Genomic DNA, 11,710 nt, shown 5'->3' with positions numbered 1-11,710 from the left:
TGATTGTGTGAAAATTTCGTGAAGAAATTTTATGTATAAAGTGCTTAAATTGAAATTAGGGACTAAATCGAATAATTTGTAAAACTTGCATTCTAGAAGTTTCTAGTATGAAATTGTTTTGAAATATTAATTAGGAGGTCTTAAATAGAAATTTTACCAATTTCTAAGTCTATGGACAAAAATTGGACATGGACGGAATTTTTGGAAAGTTTAGTAGTAAGGGCATTTTGGTCATTTAGGGGTAAAATGAATTAAAATACAAAATTAAAAGCCAATTTTGCTCATCTTCAACCCCATGGCCGAATATAGCAAGGAGAAACCATGGCTATGGTTTTTCAAGCTTCCAAGCTCGATTGTAAGTCTGTTCTAGCCTCGTTTTTAATGATTTTTACGTTTTTGGAGTCCCGGTAGCTCGATTAAGCTTATGCTAGCAATAATTTAACCTAGGGTTTATATTTGGAAAAATACCCATAGGTGAAATTTGTGTATTTTGGTGTTTTATGATAAAATATGAGGTTTTAAATTATGTTAGACAACTTGTGCTACTCGGTTTTAAGCGAAAACTAGCAAAAGGGCTTAATCGGTAAAAATACCTAATAGTCATAAGTACATGTTAGAGTGAGAATTTGATGTTGCCATAGAAGGGAAAAATGATCAGCATGTCATAAAACATAAGAAAATAGGCTGAAGTTTAATTTACGAGCTTTGGGGCAAAAGTGTAAATATGCAAAAGTTTAGGGGCAAAATTGTAATTTTTCCAAAATATGATTTTGGGTCAATTTGAATAATGTGAGTCCTAATTAGACTATATTTTAAATGATAGAGCAAGAAAAACTGAAATTCGGGCTAAAATGGAAAAATACCAAGTTGTGGACGAAATGGTAAAAGTAGCCATTTTCGCATACGAGGTAAGTTCATGTGTAAATAATGTAGCATAATTGTTATTTTTAAGTTATTGATGTTAATTATATGATATGCTGATTTTTTTATCGTGAAATATTATGCTTTGTGGTTAATGTTGAGTAATATGCAAATTATGTTTACTACTTGATAAATATGAATTGCTACCGAGTATCGGTTCCGATATTCCATGGAAGACGGCAATGTGAGATCGAGGAAAAAAGCCCGTTTGAACCTTAGGAATAGATTAGGATACAAGTGACATGTCACTAGGATGGTTGAGCATCCGAACTCGTTGAGTTGAGTCCGAGTTCACTTATGGATGCGAATGTCCGAACTCGTTGAGTTGAGTCCGAGTTCGAGAGATGTAACTACGCATCCGAGCTCGTTGAGTTGAGTCCGAGTTCACTTATGGATGCGAACGCTCGAGCTCGTTGAGTTGAGTCCGAGTTCACTTATGGGCAGGTTACATGGTAGCTTGGCTACATATGTGGCACTTATGTGCAAACTTTCCATGTATCCAAATTATATTTCGATGTGTTCAACGGGTAAAGTTCTACTCAAATGGAGGAATACTCAAGATGAAAGGGACGTATTGGTAAGTGTTGTGAAATGGATACTTTGAACAGGTATGTACTTAACCCTCGGGTTGAAAACTCGATATAACAACAATATGGTAAGATGATAAATGAAAATGTGATATGAATGTCTTGGTGATGATTATGCAAATGATGTTTTATGTTTGCTTATATGGTTATGTTACTTGCTATTTGCATGTGAACTTACTAAGCATTTATGCTTACTCCCTCCTCTTTATTTACTGTAGTTTTGAACAAGCCAGCTCGGGAATCGGGACGGGTCGAAGGTTCGATCACACTATCCAAAGGACTTTCATCTGGGTAAATGGCTTGTAAAACTTAAGTGTGGCATGTATAGCAATATATTTATTTTGTGGAAATAATTTTATGATATGGCCATGATTGGTTGAGAAAATGTTTGATATTGATAAGTCAGGGTGATGGTTAAATTTAGATCATATTTGATATCATGGAAGTTTAATAGGTTATCTAGTTCATAACAACTCATGAAAAGATGAAATTTGCCTTAAAACAGAATATTGCTGCAGCAATGACATGAATTTGAAAAATCACTAAAAATAGTATAAATGGAATTAAATTATGAGCAAGTTATGAAATTGAAGCTTAATGAGTCTATTTTCATATGGATAAAAAGAACAGGCATATAAATTATACTTTATGAGATATTTGAAACCTTGTGAAACAGGGCCGGAGTGATTTCTGGATCCTCTGTTCTGGCTTTAAAAATTCATAATAAATTGTAAACAAATAATTAGAAGTAATTATTTATATTTACAGATTCCTTATAGAGTCTAGTTTTAAGAGAAACAAACCTCATAGTCATTGAAATTCTGTATAGAGAGATATATGATTCGTAATACACAGATGTCAGAGCAGTCGAACCCTGAAACAGGGGAGACTTTAACTAATAAACTGTACTAATTGGCCCAACCAAAAATTCTAGAAAAAAATTATTAAATATATATATGAGTCTAGATTTAGGGAAAATTTACGGATCTTGATTTCGAGTTTCATAACTCGAGATATGATTTTTCTTGTAACTGTGACACGAGTAGCTAGAAAGCTGTGAATGTAGAAACAAAAGATTTGAAGTTCTTAATTTGATAAGTTATGTTCGGTAACTCCTCAAGCTCGACTCCGGCGACGGTTTCGGGCATGGGGGCGTTACAACACCAACTCTCTTATTAAACATACTCACTGAAAACAAACTGAACGGAAATAACTATAAGGAATGAAAAAGGAACCTGATGATTGTCCTGAGTTATGAGAAACTTAAAATAGTTTTTGATAACAACTTCCCTCTAGTCACTCATGTAACACCGCAAAATAGAGCCTATGAGTTTTAGGGGTAATTTAGGAATTTTACCTTAGAGTGTTCGAAATTTTGCGACATGTTTTATTAGTAATCTTTTTTACTATGGTTTTTAGAAAATTAAATCAATTTATGAAAATGAGTTTTAAATTCCTTTAATTTTGAAAATAAGAGTAATTTGTAAAAGAGTCAAAATTTAGAGTTTTTAAGAGGCAATTAGACCAAATTTTAAAATTGAACCTATTAAACCCCCACCTACATCTTGTTTTCACGTTAGCTTTCTTCATTCAATTGTTTTGCCATCCCACACTCTCCCAAGACTCTCCCAATCGATTTTTTATTTCTAAACTATAATAGCTTGATTTTGATCAACATTCAAGCCTTAAACCTCTATTAAAGAATAACACCTAAAATTACCATTGATTTCTCCATTATCAAGCTTGTGAGTTTTTCGGGTTTTTGATCAAACTCTCAATTTTTCATCAACTAAAGTAACAATTCATCTTCCCATTAGTTTTAATTGTTATATAGTCTTTAAAACTAAGTTTTTGGCTATTAAATCGCATGTTTTAAATAAAAGCCGAAAATTGGGTCCTCAATGGTAGATTTTGGGATTTTGGGTAAAAACATGATTTCAAAGTATTTTTCAACTTGTTTTAATATGATTAGAAGGTTTCTAAACTTACTTTAAATTTTTGTTAAGGATTTGTAGGGATTTAATGAATTTTCGTGAAAATAGCCATAAACATGTAAAAAATTTTGATACCATGAATTCAATAGTTTTGTGTAGTTTAAAGGTTGCGAATTTGTTGTAGGTGATTGATTAGATGAATGAAATCAATTTTAGGTGAAAATATTAAGTATAGAGGAAGATATTTGAGTTTTAAGTTTGTTAGTCGAAATTTAAATTTCGTGGAGAAAATAACTTAGACTTGCATTTTTGGTTGGTTTAAGTTAGTCTTTGGCTAAATATTGATAGTGTAAATTGTGTGGTTATTATGTGTGAAGTGTCGGAATTGTTGGAGCCTTCTTCGAGTAGAGACAAAGGCAAGGAAAAACTAGTTTAAGCTTTTAGCTTTTCGGTGAAAATGTAATTGGTGAGTGTTTGGAATCGTTGCTAGTAGACACGATTCATAGTGTTAATTGAGAGCTTAGGAATAGCCTAAACCTTTATCCTATGTTCCGAGTGTAACCTTTCTATTTCCTTTATCTTATTTTTGCAAATTATGTGATTATGTGAATAATTGTGAATTGATTATTATGATGAGATATTATGTTATGAGACATGTGTGATGACTATTGTGAATTGTGTGGTGGGCATCATATACATGCCAAATGAAATGATAATGATATGCTAATAATGCAAATATGTGCGAAAGCGAGTGAAATTTCAGTAAGTATATATTTGTTTAATTATGGAATGTAATATTATTATGACAAGTATTATGTGGGAATACTTGTATATGATATATGATGTACTGGTTTTAATATAGACATATGTCATCAGATATGTGATGACGCAATGACCATTATTATGACACTTTAAGTGCAATTAAATGTGAATTCAATAAGCATGTATTGTGTACAAGTTTATTATGTGAATTAATGAACATAAACATAGATGATGTGCATTAAATCAGTAATTAAAATTGTGTAATTTTGGATATTTTGGCCTTATGACCTTATGAGACCGTTGGATATAGTTGGCATACCATAGGATTATGAGTACTCACTTATATGTGTTTTGTGATATGGGCATTGAAGCCTTGGGAGATGTTGGAGAGATAAGGAAATCTGAGCTAAGCTCCATTCAACGAAACATGTTTGGTGTGTTGGAGAGTGTTAGCTTTATGCTTCACTTTTGATATATGCTTGACTCTATGAGTCATTTGATGTGTTGGAGATCCGTGTATCCGATGTGTGGTTTAGAGCCCATTTTTATGTTTCATAGCCTCAAGTGTCAAATTATCTTAAAATGTACATGTGTAAAATGATGTATGCCTAAATGAGTATGTGGTTGCTATGCAAATTATCGTTTAAATATGATCTTAATTGTTGTAGTAATACGATGTGAGATGGATGCTTAAACATGTGAATAATATGTTAAATGAGTTTATTTAAGCTTCATGAAAATGTTATTATGTTTTTATAGTAAATTGCGTATGCAATTGTGGTTTGGATTGTTTCCATTTAACTTATTAATGCATGTAAACATATTAGCTAGACTTGTGGGTTATTAAAGCACTACAGCAAAATTGACTTTTAGCGGCGTTTTTTAGGCCTATAGCGGCGCTTTTAAGCACTGCTAAAACTATTTGTGGCGTTTTTACAAGCGCCGCAAAAAACGTCGCTATAGATAACGCCATTAAATTTTACGACGTTTATGTGAAAAAAATGCCGCTATAGAACATGAATTTTAGCGGCCCTTTCCCCACAAACGCTACTAAAGAACATGACCTTCCCACAAACGCCGCTAAAGAACATGATCTTTAGCGACGCTTTCTCCACAAATGCCGCTAAAGAGTTTGACTTTTAACAGCGCTTATCCAAAAATGCCACTAAAGGTCATAAATAATAAAAAAATTAAAATATTATAAAAACGCCATAAATCCATTCCCATCCCTTTACCTGCTTAAGCAAATCCTTTAAAAATGTTATTATCAGTACATATATAACTCTATTATTTGGAAATTCATAAACAAGAAGATCAATTTTTTTACTATATCTCATACAGCAAGTCAAATTGCCTTTGATTACATAAGATTCCTTTGAAATTTTTTTTTAAAAAAATTCAAACTAGTTCATATCAACTTGCTCAAGTTGTATGTATGAATTGCAACATCAACATCTTATTTGAACTTACAATTCTACGAAAGCATAAAATGCAATTCCATGAGCATGCATTTAAAGTGGCAGAAAAAATTTACTGATTACAGTGACAGTCTAAGCTCCAAATATAGCTCTTGTGTGTCGCTTGATTCTGAATTCTGACTGGTCGATCCCAATGAGTTGCTACGATGTCTCTTGCTCCTTGAATGTGAATCCTGTAAGAATGTAAGGAACTAAAACAAGTTAAATTTTAAAACACAATCATCACATGGCACATAAACTAAATTTCAGCAACTAAACAATTCAATTTGCAGTACTTAAAAACTTCAATTTACAACATTTAAACACTTCAATTTGCAGCACTTTAACACTTCAATTTGCAGCACTTTAACACTTCAATTTACAACATTTAAACACTTCAATTTGCAGCACTTTAACATCTCAATTAACAACATTTATACTCCTCAATTACAGTGTTAAAACATCTCAATTTCCAGCAACTAAACACTTCAATTTGCAGTACTTAAACACTTCAATTTACGACATTTGAACACTTCAATTTACAACATTCAAACACTTCAATTTGCAGCACTTTAACACTTCAATTTACAGCATTTAAACACTTCAATTTGCAGCACTTTTACATCTCAATTAACAACATTTATACACCTCAATCACAGATAAAACATCTCAATTTCCAGCAACTACACTTCAATTTGTAGTACTTAAACACTTCAATTTACAACATTTAAACACTTCAATTTACAGCATTTAAACACTTCAATTTGCAGCACTTTAACACTTCAATTTGCAACACTTTAACACTTCAATTTACAGCATTTAAACACTTCAATTTGCAGCACTTTAACATCTCAATTAACAACATTTATACTCCTCAATTATAGTGTTAAAACATCTCAATTTCCAGCAACTATACACTTCAATTTGCAGTACTTAAACACTTCAATTTACAACATTTAAACACTTCAATTTACAACATTCAAACACTTCAATTTGTAGCACTTTAACACTTCAATTTGCAGCACTTTAACACTTCAATTTGTAGCACTTTAACATCTCAATTAACAACATTTATACCCCTCAATTACAGCGATCAAACATCTCAATTTCCATCAACTAAACACTTCAATTTGCAGTACTTAAACACTTCAATTTACAACATTTAAACACTTCAATTTATAGCATTTAAACACTTCAATTTGCAGCACTTTAACATCTCAATTAACAACATTTATACACCTCAATTACAGCGATAAAACATCTCAATTTACAACATTTAAGCACTTCAATTTACAGCATTTAAACACTTCAATTTACAACATTTAACACTTCAATTTGCAGCACTTTAACACTTCAATTTACAGCATTTAACACTTCAATTTGCAGCACTTTAACACTTCAATTTACAGCATTTAAACACTTCAATTTGCTGCACTTTAACATCTCAATTAACAACATTTATACACCTCAATTAACATCTCAGTTTCCAGCAACTAAACATTTCATTAGTGATGCACTAGCAGGTTAATTAGAGCCTGAAATTGCTTCATTAAAAAATTATAAAATATAATTCAAACATTTTACTTTAGAAATTGAGGGTAGTAAGCAGTTTATTAAAAAATTAAAAAAGTTATATAAGATTTTTATTATAAAATATTTAATAAAAGGGTAAAATTACAAATAATTATAATTAAAATTAAATGAATATAATGAAACTTAACCAAACCAAGAGATATTGATTCATTGAAGTTATCAAAACCTAAATAGTTTTTGTTTTAATTTACGACAACATTAAACTGATTATTTTACGACAACTAAGATACTGGTAATTGATTATGTTGATTAAATGCCATTTGAAACATGAGTATGATGACATAGTAGCAGGGATATGAATATAAACGTGCAAACAGATGCATGTAAGCTTGCAAACAAACACATCAAGAACATGCACATGTCCATTAAAATGTCATATTTCTTTTTCTTTCTTATAACAAGGAAAAATGTCAAATCTATTTAAAAGGAACAAAATTAACAAGATGGCAACCAGAGATAAAGAGAAAAAACAATTTAAACAAGAGCAAACTCAATTATCAATCTAAATACAAAAGTAGAAGTTATTAATGCTTGCTTGGATCAAAGTCATCTATGAACTATGATTACCATTTGTCCTATAGCGAAATAGACAACACACACCAAAAAAAAAAAAAAAAACAACAATATATTTAAAAAACAAAGTTATGAATAGATGTTGTAGATCCATGGGTGACACCATATTCATCTGCAGAATATGGAATAGCTTTGTTCTTTTTCCCCTTTTTTTTTATTACTATTAGTATCCACTAGAGGACCGGTGGTAGCATAGCAATATTAGTTTTTTTATAAATAAACAAATAAATAAGATCATAATGTTTTGTATAACCTAAGATCAGAGAAATGTTTATGGCGCATACCTGAACTTTGCATCATTCTTAGGAATTGAAGGTAGCCTAGTCAGCCTTCTGGTAGAAACACTTCCTCCAAGATTTAAGTGATAATGATATATCTTATTATCACTAATGCCTGCAGCCAGACACAAAATTGACTTTATTAAATACATAACAAAGAATTTAATAGAAGGGACACACACACACACACACATGCATGTATATATATATTGTTTAATATGCTCTAATTGACGGAATAAATGGACAAATTTTAATATTAAAAAGAAAAGAAAAGAAGGATGCCTCTTGACACCATTTCAGGCACTATAATAAGTTGTTCATCCAAATGAATTATTTAAATTTCAGATCATAAATACATACTAAAAAGCGTAGTAAACTTAAAGTAGAATTGAGTCATTCACAACCCTGTATTATCGCCTATACCTTAAGCAGCTAACAACTAACAGGAAATACGCATAGCCTAGTGGTAACCACGTTAATCCTCCAAAAAAGAGATCCCTAGTTCTAATTCCATGTTCCCCTAACTGTAGTCAAAATCTAAGCAATTCAACAATGGATATTTGACTAGCCAAAGAAAAAAAAACTAAATATCTGATTTAAGGTCTGGGTCTTCAAAAGGCTAAATCCTAAATATGACTTATCAGAAGCTTAATTTTCCACTTTTCAAATATAAGTTTCTTACCTTTTCAAGCAAATTTCCTCTAAACAGATGCATACTAAATTTCTTAGCTTCTAGTACTGCTCAACTTTACTTGCAAATAGTGTATCAGTTCTTTCAATACATTCATGAAATTCAGTGCATCCAAACTCACCAATGTCATGCATTAAACAACTTATCAATAAGTAAACATGCATTAGCATCAATTCATTTGCACAAAAATTTAAAAAAACAATCATTCAAATCATATGTATATGCAAATTGAAAAAAAACCAGCAGGGCAAAACTAATGGCATTAGCTGATGCTCTGTTTCATATTTTGTATATACTATATGGTATTACAGTGTTCTAGCCTCTAAAACCCTCCACTATATAAACATAATAAGGACAAAAAAGAAAGTACAATAAAAAAGATAAACACCTTTTGTAATGCAATTCGAGCAGCTTCTCTTTCTCTTTCCCGTTGCTTTTTCAGCTCAACCTCTGCCTTCATTTTTGCTGCTGCTTCAGCAGCTAAGATTTGAGCTTCAATCTTTGCCTTTTCTGTGAAGGTTCAATCATCATCTATAAGATCTCAAGGCACACTATTGCCTCACAAATACTTAACCAACTTAAAACTACTACTACTAATAGGAATTGGTCCCTGCATGCACCAGAAGGACTAATATTCCTATTCACTCAAAACATATCTCAAATTACCATTAAATATAGATATATATCAAGCCAATCAAACAAATCATTTCATTTCTCTCATTCAAGGATAACCTAAAGATATAAACACACTAGCACATCAAACATGAAAGAAAGCGAAACTGTGGAATTTGGTTTCAAATTTATTATCGTATAGGAAGGCACATATTGCATCATCCTGATAAGATTGAAATGGCAGACACAAGCAAGAAAACAAGCTAAGTTTTTTAATAGTTCATAGATTAAAGCAGTTCAAAATCTATAATGGCAAGTAAAAAGAATTTAAGTGAACAAGTTATTTGATAGAGAGCTTCACTTCATCTTTTTAATTCCATTTGATGAGAGAATTAGAAGACCTTTTCATTGTTAGCAGCCAAAATAAAACTTTACATGATCCAGTAGTGCCTTCTTCTGAGCTTTCAGAATATTGTCAGCAAAACGACGTTTCAACATTGCAGCATGGAGAGCCTTCTTTGGTGACATTGGCACATCAAAAGTAGAAGTTGACAATCCTAATCAAATGATAGAAAACAGTATAAATCAAAATCAAAGGAACCCTATTCAATTTCAGAGATTTACCTCACCAAAATATTTGTATGATTTCTATAACCAAATGATATACCATGGCCTAAGAACATCATATTGAATGACCCACCAACAACATTCTCTTCAATCTCAATCCTGCAAATTAAGGAAATTAAATAAAGCTAAAGCTAGAAACTTTGTACAAAATTAATGAAAAATATAAAAACCCAATTTCAAACAAAACAATTCAGCCTTAAAACAAGTGTATACAAACCTGAAATTTGACCCAGCTCTCTCCTTCAACCTTTCCAACTGTGCCTTAATATACTCTGCTGTTTCTCTCAAACCCTGACGCCCTTCTTATTGAACAACGAAAACCCATAATCACTAACATAAAGTCCTACTCTACTATAACAATAAATTTGAATTTTTTTTTCCATTTCAGCTACCCCAGAGGTTACCTTCAATCTAAGCAGTGAGAATAAACTAATAAGAATAGTAATGATTTAAAGCTATCCAGTAAAATTGAAAGGAAAAAAAAAAGAAAAAAGTACATGACATGATGGAAATAAAGTTAAAAAAGATAAGCTGACGCACTTAACGACCATCCATTTCATGTGCTAAGACTCAAACATGCTCGATAGCTCTAGCTTCAGAGAAACGATCGAGAGGCGCTTCGATCCCCAAAGGCATGATGAACTTGGTGTACATTACGGAGTGAACAAGGATGGACATGAGACCATACATGACCGGCAATGAGAAGAGGAATTTAAACCCCGAAACATCTATGCCATCGAGCCTTAGCACCATTACCTAAACCAAAAAAGAAAACCCAAAGCAGAAAGCATATTCTGCCATTTCATACCTTTTTGTAAGCTTTTTCCTGCCAATTCGCTCACACAGTTCTTCGCTCTGCTTTGCTTCCAAAAAACCCTTTGTGCTTTTTTCAGTTTCTTTTTTTCTTTTATTTCAGATCTAGGGAAGAAGAGTAGCTAAATTTTATTTGGGGGATTTAGGGCGAGCGACATAGATGAGAAGAAGAGGGAGTAATGAGATGGTAACCAAAAGTTATTTTTTGAGAGTGAGCGGGATTTTGATTTCCCTTTTTTTTTTTGGGTAAAATAATGGCGTTTTCAACAAAAACAAAATTATAGCTTAATTTTTTGTGGTGTTTTTATCAAAAACGCTACTATAGCTTAACTTTTTGTGGCGTTTTCCTCAAAAACGTCACTATTTCTTAATTTTATTTTTTTTTCAAAATTTTTTTGCTGAGATTATCATTTTTGGGAATTTTTTTTCAATTTCAAATATTGAATTTTTAATTGAAATATGGACTAAAATATTAAATATTAAATATTTAAGTATTTTATTTTAAATTTTAAATTTTAAATTTTACATTTTTTGAAGATTTTATAATTTTAAATTATCATATAAAATACAAAAGAAAACTTTAATGAAATAAAATGAAATCAAAGAATTAAAAAATACAAAATGACACGATAATACAAGCATTATTCTTTAAGTATGGTCGCATTAGTTGTTTAGATTTTTATATAAATGACATTTAATTATATGTATACACCTAAATTTTGATAGAGATACATCTTAGAATTATATATGAATTTCGGTTAATGTGTAATTGTAGACGTGAAATTCTAATTTTGGTTTAAATGTATAGTTGATATTTTAATTTTGATTTAATCATACACATTTTAAAAATAAATACATCAAT

The 11,710-nt window shown here is 31.2% G+C and overlaps 2 long non-coding RNA genes across 8 annotated transcripts; one reads left to right on the top strand and one right to left on the bottom strand.

The window, feature by feature from the left end:
- Positions 1-295: 295 nt before the first annotated feature.
- LOC128285306 (uncharacterized) lies at positions 296-1,909 on the top strand. Its single transcript, XR_008275803.1, has 2 exons — positions 296-359; positions 1,727-1,909. It is a non-coding gene; the product is annotated as an uncharacterized LOC128285306 (long non-coding RNA).
- A 3,582-nt stretch (positions 1,910-5,491) lies between these two features.
- Positions 5,492-11,101, bottom strand: LOC108476918 (uncharacterized). 7 transcript variants are annotated; one of them, XR_008275570.1, is made up of 7 exons: positions 10,844-11,101; positions 10,253-10,446; positions 10,076-10,134; positions 9,810-9,965; positions 9,185-9,306; positions 8,112-8,220; positions 5,492-5,855 (listed from the first exon to the last, which is right to left on the bottom strand). It is a non-coding gene; the product is annotated as an uncharacterized LOC108476918 (long non-coding RNA). The 7 variants fall into 7 exon arrangements; XR_008275573.1 differs by having other exon boundaries at positions 10,253-10,337; XR_008275572.1 differs by having other exon boundaries at positions 10,253-10,334.
- Positions 11,102-11,710: the final 609 nt, after the last annotated feature.

This window comes from Gossypium arboreum, chromosome 12 (assembly GCF_025698485.1).
Source record: "Gossypium arboreum isolate Shixiya-1 chromosome 12, ASM2569848v2, whole genome shotgun sequence".
Lineage (NCBI taxonomy): Eukaryota > Viridiplantae > Streptophyta > Magnoliopsida > Malvales > Malvaceae > Gossypium > Gossypium arboreum.
The sequence above is the reverse complement of the archived record's forward strand: the minus strand, read 5'-3'. Positions and strand labels throughout refer to the sequence as shown.